The following is an 18,429-nucleotide window of genomic DNA, read 5'->3' as shown; positions in this document are numbered from 1 at the left end:
AGGCTTCCAGGGTCTTATGGACCAGTTGATCTGTGGTACTAACTGTCTTCCTTAGTATTGGTTATCAAACATAGTAAACCATTGGCTTTGTCTACCTGTAATTGCTAAATGGCCAGAATCCCCAGGTGTGAGCTGAACTCCGTTGATCCAAGTTTTTCAAAATGTGAGCATATGGTCTCCTAGAGGATCGCCTTCCCTGTGCCCTCTCCAGTCATTTTTAATTATGTATACGTCCGTGTATCTGCATGTGTGCATGCCCACACATGAATGCAGGTTTCTGCAGTGGTCCCTGGAGTGTGGGTGCTGGGAACTGACCTTGGTTCCTCCAGAGGAGCAGTGTGTGCTCTTAACCCCTAAGCCATCTCTCTCTCTAGTTCCCTTTTTATCCCCCCTCTCTCCCCCTCCCCCTCTCTCTCTTGTTCTGTGTCTGTATATTTCCTATGTGTAACAGGTACAGGAGCCGCCTTCAAACGCAGTGGTTGAAAGGGTTGAAAAATATGCAATTATATTCGAAACGCACAACCTTTTTGTATTTTTCTCAGAAATATAAATGACCATGAATTTAGGTTTTCAAAAGACTAATTCTTTTTCCCTCCTAAAATACACAGGGTCCTCTATAAAAATTCAAAAGCAAATGGGTCACAGTTCATGAATATGAAAACCATAAGTCAAAGCTATTTAAATAAGGCTTTGGATTGAGTTTACATTTCCGAGGGAGTGAATACATCTTATTAAATGCCCTCCTAAATATACAGCCATGTAAAACTCCAGAATTCCAGATCCACGGAGAAGGACTGAGGGCGAGTCTCAGCTTCGCGTGTGTTGAGTTGCAGCCTATATGTATAGAAATGTGTGGGCATGCCCCATCCCCTTCCATGAGCATCTGCCGCGGGAGCCTTGGACTCAGCGAGCAGAATGTTAGGAAGAGGGAAGAGACAGGTGTCCAGCCGCCAGGAAATGAGGTTTGTGGGGCAGGAATTGATTGCATTTATGCCGGGAGGCAGGATCTGACAAGTTAATTAATTTCTTTTGTCTAGAAGCATCCATAGCTCAGACCTGCCCAAGCTCTGAAGGAGCTTTTCCAGATTCACAGATGTTCACAGATGTGATACACCCCCCCCACACACACCTGACAGTATGTTTTCCTCATGACTGAGGGGCTACTCTTAATCTCGGGAGTGAATATTAAGGATTGCAGAGTATACCACTAGTGCAGAGTTCAGGCTGCCAGGGATAATGGCATTTGTGTTCCTTAATAGTCCTTTTGACTTTTGTGACAGACAAATAGCCCTGGCATTGCTCACCAGCAGGGTTCCCTTTGCCCTGTTCTGGAAAATTGCTGGCTGCTTTTCCTATAGGACTGGGGCCCTAAGGCTATTGATACAGAAGGTTTGTGCTACCTGAGCCCTGCCCAGCCCTTCCCACAAAGTGGTACCTACTGGAGGCTGGGGAGAAAGGCTCTCAGCAACTCCACAGCCCTGGAGTCAGATACCTTTCCACAATGAGAAGACAAGACGAGCCGTTCTCTGAGGTCTGAGCTGTTTGGCGGATATTTTGGGGAGGGCTTTAGGAACCATCCATAAACAAATTTGACCTTAGGGAAAGGCCAGCTAAAGGAAATTGCTTCAACGTTTGAGTGTTTGCTGGCCATGCAGGCTCATGTTACATTGTCCTTACCTCATTTATTCAGTATTTATAGCCTCGGTCCTGCCTCCCTGTAAACTCTGCTCGACCTGGGGAGAAGCTGGAGTGAGGCTGGAGTGAGGGGTCATCTGCCCATTCCAGACGCTTTGCCGCTGCTTTCGCCTGTCCAGGGAAGCTGGCCGTCCTCTGTGGAGTGGAGAGGGAGTGGTGGCCTCCTGCTGTCCTTAGTTCAACATGTTCATCTTACCCTCCTCTCTATGACTACCTAGACCTCTTGTGGTGATCGCACTGTGTCAGAGACATAAACGACCTGTCTGTGCCTCCCCACACATACAGCTGACACCTCTCAACTCTGTGGTTTCATCACCCCGTTTTTGTCCACTTTACCAATTTGAATAGTCTGTCCAGCTCTAGACAGATGTGTGCCTACCAAAAACAGTGAGAGGCATGTGCTGAACTCCAGAAAAATGTCATTTACTGGTGGGACTATGAACTTCTCCAGCAGGCAATGGGACAATCGCATGTTGCCGCTGCAGCTTGCGGCTGGGCCTGAGGAAATGGTCTGCTTGCCCTTGGTCCGCAGGAGCAAAACCACCTCATGGTTTTCCATTCCCCTTCACCTCTCCATGAGTCACTGGAAGTCTGTGACAGAGGAGTCCGTACCAGGTTCTCTGAAGAGGGGCCACTTTAGTCCTGGCTCACATGGCCAATGGCACCTTAGTTGCCGCCCCCCTCCCCACCCTTTTCACTCACAATTTTTTTTTTCTCTGAAGAGACGAACTTCATCGCAGTCTGAATTGTGTATACTCCAACCTCATGTGCTGAAATTCTAACTCCCGAGCTCGGAACACTTCCTGATTCAGAAGCAGCAAGAGAAATCACTGAGCTACCCTAAGCCAAGTGACTAAAGTCCTTGTAGAAATAACTCTATAAACAAATGCAGGCCCCACACAGGGAGAACACGGTGGTGTAAAATCTGAGCTACGCTGTCATATGGCAAGAAATCACCACTGCCCTTTGATACCCACCATCAGTGAATAGTGGCTGTCCTGGGGCCTAGGCAGAGAGAGCAGCAGAGGGGTAGCTGCAGGACACCTGCCACTGCTTCAGGTCAGTGGAGGGGGCAGACAAGTCTCTCTAGCTCATCTTCACATTGGTGGCCTAGACCTCACCTCCTGCCAATCAAGGAGAAACACAGCTTTTGATGGGGGGCCCTCCCTAGGACAGAAACACAAAGATTAGGACAATGGATGATCTGCATAAATAATGTACGGGGGGAGGGGGGAGGGGAGGGGAGGTGATGGCACCTCTAATCCAGACGGTTCTTTTCTTTTTCCTTTGGGCTTGAAAAACAGAGCTGATGGTTTGACTCTGATTTCAGAAACTTGTATCGATGACCTTGGATGACCTTGGATGACCTTGTCGACTTCATGAACTCATTTGCCGCTGTCACTTGCTGTCACCTTGCTTTTACTGCTACAGTGTACGCTTTAGCTTTTAAAGACTGTCTCACAATTTTTGGGAGAGGAAAACGATAATGTATAAACGAGCATAGTGAAGTATGCCTTTAAAAATTGTACTATGGTGTGTTATTATCATGTAGTCACATAACATGCAGGTTCAGTCCCTGGCTAGGCTACAGTTAAGTAGGCGTGCATCCGGCAGCTTCCCCACTTTGTTTTATAAAACACTGGATGCTGCTGGGTACTGGTGACATAAGCATGCCTATGTCCTAATCACCTTGCCTCTGCCTTTGCTTTATCATCTAGAGCTCTTCGTGATGTTTTAATAGTCACTCCAGGCTTTACAATACACACATTTTAAAGTTTTATGCCGGTCCAGCTTCAAATAACGCTACATCATTTTTCCCATTACTTCAGAATATCACGACAGTGTTTTTGCATTTTATCTGTCTTGGCTTTTGTGCTATTATTGACATGCATTTAAATTCTATTTACTTTACAAACACCACATACATTTGCTAGCACATCACTGGAGACTGTCCATCATTTTTCAGCTGTACAAAGAGATATTTGATGGCTACAGATAAAAAGCAATGAGTGAGCCTTTGCAGGCGTTTGCCTGCCAACAGGCCTGGAGAGCACCAGTTCCAGCAAGATAGCCGCTGTGTGACACGTTTGTGGGCTCACACACACATGTGCACAGATGTGCACATGCACAGGCATACACACATGCACATGCAATAAGTAAAATCTACCAAACATAAAGATGGTTGGCATGTAAAAAGTGAAGGGAAAATGTGTTTCCCGCTTATCCAACAGTGATATTTCCGATCTTCTGCATGCTTTTGTGTCATAGGAAACTTCTGGACTGAAAAATAGGCACGCCCCGCCCTTCCCGAAATGTCCTGCGGTTCTACAATGCCAGGCTGCCTGCCCTTGCATTCCTCAGTTTCGGGGGTGGGGGGGGAGTATTTGTGTTGCTCTCATTGTCTGAAGATGTTTCTGTTGAATACAGGATTTGGCCTGATTGCTTTCTTTGCAAGCGTATGAAGTGTTTGAATGATGTCACCCCCTGGTCTCTGGATGTTCGTGGCTTCTGTGGTGAAATCTGCAGCTCTTGTTCCTGCAGGCTCTGGGTTTCCCTCCAGCTGCTCCAGGGCTTTGTCTTGATCCTTGGTTTTAAGCAGCTGAAGCAGGAGGAGCCTGGCCTTAATTTCCTTCCTCTTCCTTTACTTCCTTATTTTTCTTCTTTACTGTCTTGGAATATGTGAAGGCTCTTTCATTTGTGAATTTCGAGTTTCTGTTGTGTTTAAATGCTTACTTGGGCTATATTATTATTATTATTATTAACCTTCTAGCCTCTTTATTCACCCACCCTCTGCCCCCAAGGAAAACTCCAGCTTCACAAATCTGATTCCTTTCTTGATAATCAGTTTATGGCTGTGTTAGTTTGCTCATCTCAGAGCATCCAAGCAGCAGAAAGATGGAGAAGGGACTAGGTACCAATGCTCTCTTGAAGGGCAGGCAGTGGAGTGGACCCTGTTAGCACCAATGGAGAGAACTGAACAGAAGCTCCAGGAACACTTGGGGAGTCCCCTGCTTGTGGATCCTCAATACACTCCAGGTATCAGATGTCAGGGTGGCGTGAGGCTTGCCACTGCAGTGTTGGGTACCCATCCCTTTATGGGGTCCAGGTGATGGAGTCACATCATTTTATCAGTCTGGGGTGGCTGCAGAGTTTTTGGACCTAGTTTCTCAGATAATTTGAATATGCCATGTGTCTTAGTCAGGGTTTCTATTCCTACACAAGCATTGTGACCAAGAAGCAAGTTGGGGAGGAAGGGGTTTATTTAGCTTACACTTCCACACTGCTGTTCATCACCAAGGAAGTCAGGACTGGAACTCAAGCAGGTCAGGAAGCAGGAGCTGATGCAGAGGCCATGGAGGGATGTTTCTTACTGGCTTGCTTCCCCTGGCTTGCTCAGCTTGCTTGCTTATAGAACCCAGGACTACCAGCCCAGGGATGGTACCACCCACAATGGTCCCTCCCCACTTGATAACTAATTGAGAAAATGCCTTACATGGAGGCATTTCCTCAAGGGAGGCTCCTTTCCCTGTGATAACTCCAGCCTGTGTCAATTTGACACACAGAACCCGCCAGTGCACCATGCCAGCGTGCTCTATGGTCTCATTTTAACCTGACCAATTATAGGGCAGCTCCCTTTCCACACCCAATCCATCAGTCTCAGCAGCACAGGTCGGATGAGAGCTTTGACAATGCAGAGTCCATAGTTAGGAATAGGGATCATCCTGGCTTAGTTTACAATGCCCCCAAGGCTCAGAGTGGAGCCAGCTCAGGTTCACAGAGCTAGGGTGAAAGACAAGATGCGGCCCAGGGCCCAGCTGTGACTCCAACTGTCCACTGTGAACCACTGTCCCTGTAGGAGTTTTTCTCTTGGGCTTGATCTATCTCAGGACACCCCTTGGGTATCAAATACACACCTGGTAGCTTCTTCTATAAATAGCCGCACAAGCCCAGACTGGCCCGAAACTCTCTGACAAACACAGGCTGTTAGCAAGCTAGACTGCCGCTTCCAGCCAAAGAAGAGATTAGCCAACATTTTTACGTGGTCTTCCCTGGATCCAAGTTGCTCTCTGATTCATTCTTAGGTTGGACAAGAGACCTTCAGGTGAGGGTGACATCTCCCAGTCCTCCAAAACCATTTGTGTGCACAGTGAAGGAAACACTTTGCCATCTCCTGCCCTGGGGGAGGGGTTGATGAATGTATCCCCCCACCCCAAGGTCTAACCCCCCCCCCCACAGCACACACACAGGTCACAAGATCAACAGTGAGCAAGAGATGTTGGGGCAGATAGAGTGGAAACTACAGCTGTTGTCTATGTCTTGATCCCCTCTTTAGGTGCACGGCAAACACCATAAATTATGTTATACACTTGTACTGGGTCATTCTAACAACAGATACATTGATTTCGCTCCTGTTTCCTTTTGAGTGCTGTGGCTGTGATGAACACCATAACTAAAAGTGGCGTGGGGAGGGAGGAGAGGGTTTTCTGCAGCTTACAGTTGTAGTCCACCGCTGTGGGAAGTCAGGTCAGGAACCTGGAGGCGGGAGCTGAAGCCTCTTCTCTCTGGCTGGCTCCCCATGGCTTACTCATCCTTCCCTTTTCTAGCACCCAGACCCACCTGCCCAGGATGGCCCCGCCCACAGTGGGATGGGCCCTCCCACATCAGTCATCAGTCAGGACATGTTCCACAGGTGCGCCCACAGGTCAGTCTCAGGGCGCCATTTTCTCAACTGAGGGTTCCTCTTTCCAGATGACTCTAGTGTCATACTGACATAACCACGCCTAAGCAGCCCGTATAATTTTAATTTGGACCAATTTCAGGAGGTTTGTATCTCTTTGTAGTTAGTCTTCCTTAAACAGAAATGGACTAAAGACAATATGGAAGTAGCTACTGAGAGACCCGCAATGAGGCACGGGGATGGTGCCCCAGAGCCTTGGTTGCTGGTTTCCACTCACCAACTTAGGTTAGGAACGATTTATTCTCTGCCTCAGCCATCACTGGGTTGACAGGTGAAGCTCTCTAATGAAAGGCCGGGAGGGCAGCAACATCTGTGTTTATTTAATATATGTTCCTTTTTTTTTTTTTTTTTTTTTTTTTTTGGTTTTTCGAGACAGGGTTTCTCTGTGTAGCCCTGGCTGTCCTGGCACTCACTTTGTAGACCAGGCTGGCCTCGAACTCAGAAATCCGCCTGCCTCTGCTTCCCGAGTGCTGGGATTAAAGGCGTGCGCCACCACGCCCGGCATAATATATGTTCCTTTTGAAGGCTTGGCCATTGAGTAAACTGGCAAGAAACAGGAAAAAAGGGCAGAAGACCATTACCAGGACCATGAGCACAGGAGTCACGCAAATCTGTGAACACAAAGCAGGGTCGGATGGGTGGTCCTTAGAGACCCTCCTCACCAAGGAAAGGGTTGGGTGAGTGATGTGGGCGATTTTGAAAGGGTAGAGTATATATATATATATATATATATATATATATATATATATATGTGTGTGTGTGTGTGTGTGTGTGTGTGTGTGTAAAAAAGGGTAGTAAAAAAATATATATATGAAGATATATATTAGTATATATGTTAACATATATATGTATACCCTCCCTCACATATATATGTAGTGTTATATATGTTGACATATATGTATACCCTCCCTCATATATATATATATATATATATATATATATGTGTGTGTGTGTGTGTGTGTGTGTAGTAGTATATATGTTAACACATATATGTATACATACTCACACACATATGTATATATATGTATATATATACATATATATATATTTCAAGGCTCATTGGCTACCCCCTCCCTAAATATATATATATATATATATATTTATTTATTTATATGTATATAATCTTTATATATATATATATATAAAACCTTTCAGTCAAAGGATTAAAGGCTGTCGAGTTGCTCTTTGGTGAATCTGTTCCTTAGGCAGGGGAACAGAACAGAAAGGGGACAGAAAGAGGAGAGGGGTGTCCCTGAGGCTGCCTCTGTTCAGCCTGGCAGTGCGCCATACCTTGTGTCTATTATTTCCTGATTCCCTAGCAGTGGCATGGGGGCCTTCAGAAATGGAGACATCGAGAAACAGGCTGGGTAGGGGGATGGTGTAGTGAATCAGATGCTTGTGTACACAGGAGGACCTGAATTTGGATTCATCTGACCCTGGAAGCATGGGGGTGGGGTGTAGGGAGGCAGATCCTGGGGCCTCATTGGCCAGGGCAGGTTGAGGGGAGGGAAGGGAATGAATGGGAGGAAAGGAGAGATGGAGAGATGGAGAGAGGGAGAGAGAGAGAGGGAGAGAGCGAGGGAGAGGTGGGACATGTGTGATTTCATGCTCAGGTTTGACGAAGAATGGACAGCTATAGAGAGGACAAATTGGACAAAGGGGGTCCTGGTGTGATGATCATTACACTTGGGGACACCTCAAACTCATGTCCTTCAGACTCTTCTCTGCGGCGCTACATCTTCAAGCAACTTGTGCTTGCTTAAACTTGCTGTTCCTTTTCTCTGGGTAAAGAGAGGGCAACTCATCTAAGGGGAAGGTCAGTCCAAAGGACTCTTCTAGATGGATTCTAAGCCAACCGTGCGAGAGCGGCCTCCTCCCTGCCCAACCTCCAACCCTCCCCCCAACCCCACCCCCATGCCTCAGGCTGCCTCAATGCCAGGTATCAAGTCAAGCCAAACTGAAGTATAAAGGCAGGTTTAGGCAGACAGCTATGGTGCAAGTTCACCGACCACACAGGAGGGGGTCATTGATGCCTCTGTGCAGAGAGAGACAAAGAGGGAGGAAGAGAGATGCAGGGAGGGGGTGGGGAGATCACCGTGTCTGGAGTGGTCAGTGAAGAGCCCCTGGTCAGAAAGTTCAGTATAGAGGGCGGGGTGTGTCAACCATGCCCTGTAAAGGTGGGGACTGAGGGATGCTGGGAGAACCTGGAGGCCAGATCCACTTTGGTATGTTAAATACACTCCTCAGCCACTTGTCCTGGATCTGAAACCCAACACTGAGTCCAGTCAGTGTCAGTGACAAACCAGCCTAGTGGCCCTCGTGGAGCTAGCCTCTTACTTCATTGGCTTGTTTAATCCTAAAGGAGTTATGCTAGACCATGCTGTTTATCGAAAAATAATTAAGGGTACACATGCTTACTCTGTATAGGTTTTGGATCATAAAGATGAATGGTACTAGTGTTTGTCAGAGGCTTCTGGGACATACACTAGGGCTAGTGTTTGGAGGTGGAGCCGTTAAATCGAGTTGCTCGGCCAAAAGCTTAAGTTTGGCCCAAGCTCACTGTGACTAGTGACCAGCTGCAAGCGGTGAGTCCCACCCTTGTAGAAAATAGCCAACTGTTTACAATCAAATATGACAGACACAAGGACTAAGCGATCTGACCACGCCTGCCCCCCCTCCCGACTTCTGTAGGTCACTCTCCCTGGCTTTACATTATAACCCAGCCAGGTAAGCACTCAAATCCATTTTCATCTGGACTATTACTGGAGATGCAAATTAATTAAGTCAATCGATTTCTGCCTAACTGTATTTGTTGTCATTTTCTCTTTTAACAGGGGTGTGTGCAATGCGGGGTCGTGGCGGGGTGGTGATGGGGAGCGGGGCACAGAAGGGTTGCTCTGCTTAGCCCCACAGGGTGTTAGGGAAGCCTCCAGAAAAGTGTGTCATTTGGAGTCCAAGGTAGAGATGTCTCTAAGGATAAGGAATTAGCCAGATTGGGGAAGAACCCAGCATGGGGAATTCACACTGACCAAGGAAACTCCAGGAGAAAGGGGAGGAGCTTGGAGGCCAACAATGGAGAAGTCACTGGTGTAGACAATTCCAGGCTGAGGGATGAAGCTGCATGGTGCTGATAAGTCAGCCAGAGAGCAGTGAACTGCACACTGGCTTGGCTTCCTCTTTCGCGTTTGTGCGCTTCCCAGATCCTCTTCTGTGTCATTACATTATTCATGCAATTACCTGGAGAGTGATGGTGACTGTTCCCAATCTTAGTAACCTGGAACCTCTCCATCTCTGCACACAGCTCTGTACCTGTCCTCTGACAAGGGATGAGATTAGACACCTGCAGCCCAGACACAACATCATGACCGAAAGAAAAACACAACCTCATATGAAACGGAACCTGGGTCTGGAAAGCACGAACTGGAAGCTGGGTTCTGGAGAGCAGACACGCATGCTTTATCCAACAGTGCGCTAGAGACTGGAGGAGCAGATTTCTAAAACCTGACTTCCCTAAACGCTTCACAGGTGCCACTGAAAATGATCTCAACTCTCCTCGGAGGTTGAATGAACAGAACTGCCATGTCGTTGAGTTCCTAAGCCCTGGTGATGCTTGGCCTGGGTGTCTGTGACAGACATTGCCTGAGGTCCTGGGCATGCATCTGGAGCTGATGCTGCCCCTGTAGTAGTAGCTCCTGACATCGACACCTGAAGGATGCTGGGAGATCAGAGGGGCAGAGGCTTGTCCAGGCTCACAGAGCCTAAGGAGGCTTCCAGAAAGATGGTCTGAACTGAATACAGGATTAAGCTGAGTTGAACCAGGTAGGCAGAGGAATCTGCACAGTTTGGTACAACTGTTTTATAAATGATCTGGAAGTCAGTAGAGAAGCCCTGGCTACTCCCAATGTTCCACTAAATGCCCACACTGTAAGTCTATAGAGTCTGACCTCTTGCCTGGGGGGTCTCTGGGTAACATGCCCATTGAATGAGCCGTGCTGCAACTCTTTCAAAGAATCACGCATAAAGACTAATTTCTGGGTCAAAAAAGGGACCGAGATGGAGGCCGGATTAAATGAGCTGAAGAGAGGCAGAGCTGGAAACTTCCAAAGCTGCAGATTTGTTGTGACCCAGTCATTGCATCTGTGACCCAAATCAGCTCAAGAGCCGAGACAGGAAAGGGGCTGGAGATGAAAACTTGAAGTAATAGGTCAGGCAGGCTATGTGGAGCAACTGCTCAAGAATGCGCAGACCCACGATGAAGCCACACAAGGAGTCAGTCCAACCGAGGCCGTGGGTGCCATAGCTTCCTCTGAATTTAAATGTTATTTTTTCCCAGGAAGGAGGAGACTGTAAGAATAGAAGTAAAGGAAACTCACAAGGTTCAGGAGAAAATAAAGCTTAGGAGTCTCAGGAAGTTCCTAAAACTCACAAGAGCCATAAGCCCTATGGTAGGATGAGTAAGAATGGCCCCAATAGGCTCGTATATTTGAATGCTTTGTCATTAGTGAGTGGCACTATTTGAGAAGGATCAGGAGGAGTGGTGACATTGGAGTAGGTGTAACTTGTTGGAGGAAGTATGTCACTGGGGGGGCGGGCTTGGAGGCTTCAAAAGCCCAAGGCAGGCCCTGAGTTGCTCTCTTTCAGGCTGCCTGCAGCTCTGAATGTAGAACTCTCAGCTGTTTCTCCAGTACCATGTCTGTCTGTCTGTCTGTCTGTCTGGGTGCTGCCGTCATGGCTCCCCGCCATGATGATAATGAACGGTAAGCCAGCAGCTTTAAAGGCCTTCTTTTCTAAGGGTTGCCTCAGTCGTGGTGTCTCTTCACAGCAACAGAACAGTGACTAAGACAAGCCCCCTCTCAGAGGTGGGTTATGTAAGCCATACGCAGCACTTGCTGGGAAGAGGAGACTATCATTGGCAGAGCTGCGTGCAAGGTGTGCATGGAGCTCCAGGGGCGCAGCTGAACCTGAGCCACTTACGCACCTGTAAGCTTTTTAAAATTTTACTTATTTTTATTTTTTATTTTTTAAGACTGGGTCTCTACATAACTCTGGCTGTCCTGGAACTCGCTGTGTAGACCAGGCTGACCTTGAACTCTACAGAAATCCATCTGCCTCTACCTCTGCCTCCGCCTCCGCCTCCGCCTCCACCTCCGCCTCCGTCTCTGCCTCCACCACGGCCTCTGCCTCTGGAGTGCTGGGATTAAAGGTGTGCGCTATACCTGGCTACTTACGTCCCTGAGAGTAACCCTGCATCCATACTCTGGTTAGTAACCCCAATAAACTCACCAAGGTAGGCATGGGTAAAATAACTTATTTTGTCTGTCATCCACGTCCTTTCAAGGATGAAAGATGTTCGTTTGTGTCACCACCAGAGAAGGCACACAACACCACGGAAATGTCCCAACCTTAAAAGCCATTACAAAGCTTTCAAGTTGTCACATTCAGATCCATGAAACAGACAGTTGCACAGGTTGCTGAAACAGTTTTTAAAAATCACAGTGAGATAATTTCATGACTACAAACAATTATTGATTAAAATCTAATTAATCACAGAGAATGAGATTTCTGTGTTTGGATCTTTTTAAGTTGTGTATAGCCCATCCCATTTAATAAGCGCCAGTTGGGCTATTTGTTGCCTGAAATGTTGAAAATCTGAGCTATAACAGTAAACAAAACAGACATCCCAGAACTTGGTAAGTCCGGCAGGAATTGTTACAAACAGAGTGGGGAGAAAAAGAATGTTTTTCCATCATCTGGATAGGAAGTGTCACCCCCAAAGGTTCATGTGTTGAAGGCTTGGGTCCCAGTGCAGCAGTGTTTAGGGATTAGTGACTGGGTGATGGCAGCTCTGAATCCATCAGTGGGTCAATCCTCTGAGGGATTCACAGCACAACAGCATCACTGAGAGGTGGTGAGGAGTAGTGGGCAGGACCTCTACCCTGGATGCAGTGGATCCCTGGGGGATGTATTATAGACAGATCTACCTTGTCCCCAACCCTTCCCCCTCTTTCTCCCTTTATGATCACAGTTAGTTATGGCACTGTGTCTCTCCATGTTCTACCACCAAAATATTCTGCCTCACTATGGCCCAGGCGGTCATGGATGGAGACCTCCAAAATCATGAGCCAACAAATTGCTTTGTGTTTTTTGAACTGTCTTTCTCAGCCATTTAAAGCCTGGTTTTCATTCCTTCCAGTGGCCCATGCCCTGTGACCCTATCTATCTGGAGAGCAAATACAGACCCACAGTTAACTATTACCAGGCCGCTTCCAAAGAAAGAACCAAGAGGGCAATACAGAAGCCACCGGGCTCCCACCTTCCGTGCTGATTTTTCTCAGCCTCTGAAGTGAACAGAGCTACAATCTCCCGTGCAATCTCGAGGGCAGTTGTGTTTCAGATTTCAGAAGATTTGCAGGTTCCTCGGAAGGCGATGCCGTTCAGGTGCGTTTTATTTAGCCTTCTCCTTGGGGACAGTCTAAGACAGTAGTCCATAATTAAACTCATTGCCTTTTCTGTAGCAAGGGGGTATGAATAGTCACAAGTGCAGCAAATTAAGATTCTAATTTGCCACCACATCAGAAAGAAGGCAATTACCTCGCCAGGCAGGTCTTAGACACTGGGATCCTAGCTCATGGGGAGTGGGCTGCTTCTGTTACCTTCTTAACCTGTCCAATACATCATTCCCCACTTCTGTGTGCATCTTTCTCCTTTTGTTCATGTTATTTAAAGTGACAGGCAGGTACTAAATACCTGTTAACAACTTTAAAGAGTTGGGGCTTCCAGAAACACTTCTTGGATGCAGTGCTGGTAATGTCCCTTTGAGTGCCCTCCTGGTGTGTTGCTAACAAGGGCCCCTTCAGAACTGCCAGGTTATTCTGTGTCTGTGAGCCTTTCCCTGGGGAGATGTGAGCAAGCACCCGTTCACCTGATGCAGTGTGCACTTGACGACCAAAGGATAATTCCACCAAGGTCTGCCTTCCCAGCCATGAGCCCATTGGGTTCACGCACAGAGCACAGGTCAGAGGCTGCTCAGAGGAGCGTGGGTGACCCCAAAGCAGACACAGCACCACAATACTCTCACCTGGCATGGGCGATGACTTGCCCAGGGAGGCATAGATGGCTCTAATGCCAGAGCCATGTCCCAATTCTTACCCAAATGCTATCCTTAAACATCTCTAGTATAACTGCCAGAATAATTATTCTCAACAGATCACAAAGACACAATCCCCTCTGTGCAAAGAGAACACTCAGGCATAGAGAAAATGGTTTCAAATACATGTTTTCAGTTTCTTAAAACATATTAGTGTCTCACACAGCTCCGTGGACTCTCCAATTTGAGCAATCTATGAAAAAAAAAAAAAAAGAGGCCTCTTGAGTTTCATGAACTAGCACGAAAATGGATGTTTTAAGCCATGGGCGACTCCGGCATGCTTCCTTCATCGGCTAAATCAATGAGGATTATCAAATGGTTCCTAGGCAACGAACCTCTCAAGAACACTCTGAGAAATGCTTTCTAGTTGCAGACGTCTTTCCAAAATAGCATGGTGTTACATACAGTTGATTGTGCCAAAAAATAAAATCGTTAGAAAAACCAGGTCCAGCAGGAACATAATAGATGTTTCAAACAGGGATCTGAGAGCTGTTGTCGATGCTGACCCCACATCTCTCGGGTGGCCCTGATTGAGGCCACCGCTTTTTTTTTTTTTAAAGATTTATTTATTTATTATATGTAAGTACACTGTAGCTGTCTTCAGACACTCCAGAAGAGGGCACCAGATCTCATTACAGATGGTTGTGAGCCACCATGTGGTTGCTGGGATTTGAACTCTGGACCTTCAGAAGAGCGGTCGGGTGCTCTTATCCACTGAGCCATCTCACCAGCCCAAGCTGTTGCTCTTAGTTACACATCTGTACCACAGCAGTGGTGTTGGTAACAGCTGAAGTGTAGAGGAAGCCCAGTGTCCACTGAGGACAACTGGATGAATATTACTCTGCTGTGCAAAAGGAGATCCTGGCACGTGGCACCCTGTGTGTGAGCTGCGAGGACTCGGCACTAAGTGAAGTGAGCCAGTCGTAGAGGGACGCTACTGTAAGATTCTACTCACGTAAGGTATCCAGATGAGTCACAGTCTCAGGGGCAGAGGGAAGGGTGGAGGCTAGTGGGGGAGGGGAGGGGAGAGAAGAACGTGAGACTATAATTCTCAGCGTGGGAAGATGGCAAGGATTCTAGAGGCAGGAGGTGGTGATGACGGCAAGACAGTGCGAACGTCCCCGACACAACCGGGATGCAGACTTTGTAACAGTTAAGACGGTGGTAAATGGGAGGCTGGAGAGATTGTTCAGTGGTTAGAGAACTGGCTGCTCTTGCCCAGGGACCTGGGTTCCTTTCAGAGGAACCACATGGTGCCTCACAACCATCTGCAGCTCCAGTTCCAGGTTACATTTTAAAAAATGTAAACATGAGCCGGGCGTGGTGGCGCACGCCTTTAGTCCCAGCACTCGGGAGGCAGAGGCAGGCGGATTTCTGAGTTCGAGGCCAGCCTGGTCTACAAAGTGAGTGCCAGGACAGCCAGGGCTACACAGAGAAACCCTGTCTCGAAAAAACCAAAAAAAAAAAAAATGTAAACATGATAAACTGTGATATGTGTGTATATATATACACACATATCACAGTTATATATATATATATATATATATATATATATATATATATATATATATATACACACACACACACACACACACACACATCAAAAAGAGAGAATCATTGGTACATTCTATACAGGAAATCACGCTAAATGAAATAACTCAAGCACAAATGGACAGGTCCCGTCTTATGACCTTTACATATAATGGCCTATCAAGGTCAAATTCCTAGAGCAGAAGCAGGCCGGTGGTTGAGGAAGGAAGCGCTGTGGCAAATGAGCACAGAGGTGTCATTTGGAAGGTGGATGGTGGCCACAGCTGCTCACCAGCATGAACCACTTAGCGTGAGTTTATGAATCATCACAGGACTAAGGAGACAGCTCAGTTGCTCAGTGCTTGTTACTGTACAAGCACTAGGACCCAAGGTCGGTTCTGAAACCCACTTAGAAAACGCTCGATTCGGTGCCATGCGCTTGAGATCTCAACACTGGGAGGCAGAGACAGGTGGATCCCTGGAGCTTGCTGCTTAGCCAGCCTTGCCTGACCGGTGAGCTTGAGAGCAAGTGACAGACACCACCTCTAAATCAATCAATCAATCAATCAGGTGCACAGTGTCTGATGAAACGCCCCCGACGCTGACCTTTGACCTCCACACAAGCACACATATGCACACACACACCACAAGCAAGCACAAAATAGTTACAGTGGGGAAGTTTAATGTCACATATAGTTTATCACAATACTATACCAACAAGCAAAAACCAGAACCCAACAAATTTCTTAGGTAGAAAGGATGACTTTTTGAGTTTTATTTTTCAAAAGTTCTAATAATAGAACAGGGCATCGACACATGGCCCAAGCTGAGGAACCCATATTGAGAAATAAAAACAGAATCGGTTACCTCAGCTAAGGAACTCTCGAGTCTGTCCTGGCGCCGTTCGTTTTCATGTGTGAACCTCCTGAACTCGCAACAGCCAGCGCTTTGAAAAGGGGAAGGTAACTGAATTTCAGTTTTGAGAAACTGGGTCACAGACTCCCTTTTATAGAATCGGAGGCAACTGGTTTCATCTGGATGCTTCCTCCACTGCCTTGTTGATAAATAAAAGCAGACACCATGCCAAACGAACTTTGCTCACAGCTGTTGCCAAACTGCTAAGTTTCATGATGACCAAACTTATCTCTGCAGACCATGTGCTCTGGCTTCTCTGCCAGAGTCTGTGTCCACGGTGCGGGGCAACCAGTCCTGGTGGCTTCCAATGTGGGAAGTCATTTGTCAGGTGCCTGTGTGCTGTCTCAAGGCGAGTTACCACAAGCCTTGTAGCTTTGGTGGCTCTCAATCCCAGCTGGGTCCCAGTCCAAAAATCAGAGTCTGAGAACCAGTGTCCTAAGACAATGTAATCCTTTACACAAAATCTTTGAGAATAACAAAACCTATTCAAATACTCTCTTTGGAAACACATCTTCAGGGGCTCAGCAATGAAGGGCACTCGCTGCTCTTGAAGAGGACCCGGGGTTCCATATTCTGCAGTCACCTGCTGCCTCACAACCAGCTGTAATTCCAGTTGCAGGGGAGCTGAAGCCTTTGTCTGGCCTCTGTAAGCACCAGGTATGCAAGTAGAACATGAACTTTCATGCAGGCAAGTGCTCATACACATAAGATAGATAATAATTTTTTTAAAAATTCAAAACTATGTATCTTTAGCAGAGTGAGGTTATGTACATAGGCTACATCTTTAATCAGCACTCAGGAGGCACAAAGAGGTGGATCTGTGTGAGTTCGAGGCCAGCCCGGTCTACATAGTAAGTTTGAGGCTAGCTAGAGCTACAGAGTAAGACCTTGTCTTAAGAAGTTGTGTGTGTATGTGTGTGTAAAATATTTATATTATATATTTACATATAATATGTATTTATAACATGTTTCAAAAGAGATTTTGAATGTTCCAACATAGGAATTTAAAATATTTTAATACTTTACATATTGAAAGATTGTATGGAGCACTACATAGATTTACAATGTTTCATGTGTTAAAATAAAATTAAAATTTAAATAAATTAAAATTTTGTTTATACACACACACACACACACAAATGACAGTGGTGGTGGTGCACACCTTTAATCCCAGCACTTGGGAGGCAGAGGCAGGCAGATCTCTTTGGGTTTGAAGCCAGCCTGGTCTACACAGCAAGTTCAAGCTAGCCAGGGCTCCTGTCTCAAAAAAAAATGAATGTATATGTGTATCTTTATCCTTTTGTTCTTTCTTATGTTTTCTTTCCTTAAAATGTGACAATATCTCAGTGATAGTTTGTATCTCAAGCCTACCTGCCTCCGTTCTGAAATAATAGTCTTAACTGCAATCTACACTGTATTCAGTCGAGTGGCCTTGAAGCATTCACTGTCCTAGGTGAGGATAGGTGAGTGGACATGGTAGCCTTTGAGAGCTCACCTTCCAGAGCAGGCAGCATATGCCCTCCGAGGCCTGATGCATCCTTCCAGATGTTCCAGCTGTTCCAACTGTTGGCCACCAGTAACTTCTATGTAGTGTATCCCTCTCTGGATGCTTCCTCCAGGGATGGGGTAGGAGGTGCACATTCAAAAGTTAGTGGGTAGCAAATGGCACACCAAGCCCTTATCACCTCGGTTTAGGGTGATCTCCAGCCACCACAGAACTTTCCAGGAAGTGCCAGTTTTTGCTACCACTAGTCCTCAGCTGGCCTTCTCCCCTGACCAGTCATGCCTCTCCAGGCCCTCACAGATGTTGGTCCCACTTACTATCCAAACAGAAAGCCCTGTGAAACTCACCCCAGACTGTGGCATAGCCTTCTTGCATCCTGCATACCTTCCACCACAATAAATACACTCACCAGTGAGGAAGATTCCTATTGGAATGTGATTGTCTGTACCCTAAAACCAAAGTGTGTGCTGTCCTCAGGAATAGCATCTTAGCATCAAGTGCTTGTGGGCAAGCAGTGAGCTTAGGACGTCATGCTTGTGTGGCAGGCACCTTGTCAGCTGATCTCAGTCCTGCACCCTTTAATTTCATCTCAAATTGCATCCTGTGAAGCTGGTACTATCTATGTGTCTCTTTCTTAATTCACAGACAGGGGGCGAGAGCCTGGGGTTATCACTTTCTTTGTGCCCATGGTCACTTTATAGTTGTGGGTGAGAGCCTGGTGCAGGATGGGTCTTATCTAAAGAGACCGAGACAGGCCTCTCTCAGGGCTCCTCTGAGAACTGGATAAATACATCGGGGAAGGCTGTGAATTCAATTGAGCTGATTAAAATTTTATGCCATTTAATTTTAATAGGAGATGATTAGCTCATAAATAACACTTTTAACGAGTTGGAGAGCAGA

The 18,429-nt window shown here is 46.7% G+C and overlaps 1 long non-coding RNA gene across 1 annotated transcript; it reads right to left on the bottom strand.

The window, feature by feature from the left end:
- Positions 1 to 13,693: 13,693 nt before the first annotated feature.
- LOC147005409 (uncharacterized) lies at positions 13,694 to 16,156 on the bottom strand. The gene is made up of 2 exons (XR_015046872.1): positions 15,978 to 16,156; positions 13,694 to 13,773 (listed from the first exon to the last, which is right to left on the bottom strand). It is a non-coding gene; the product is annotated as an uncharacterized LOC147005409 (long non-coding RNA).
- Between the last annotated feature and the right edge of the window lie 2,273 nt (positions 16,157 to 18,429).

The sequence above is a fragment of the Mus caroli genome, unplaced genomic scaffold (genome assembly GCF_978045245.1).
Source record: "Mus caroli unplaced genomic scaffold, Mus_caroli_1 scaffold_4, whole genome shotgun sequence".
NCBI classification, from domain to species: domain Eukaryota; kingdom Metazoa; phylum Chordata; class Mammalia; order Rodentia; family Muridae; genus Mus; species Mus caroli.
This window is presented reverse-complemented; position numbering and strand designations above follow the sequence as displayed.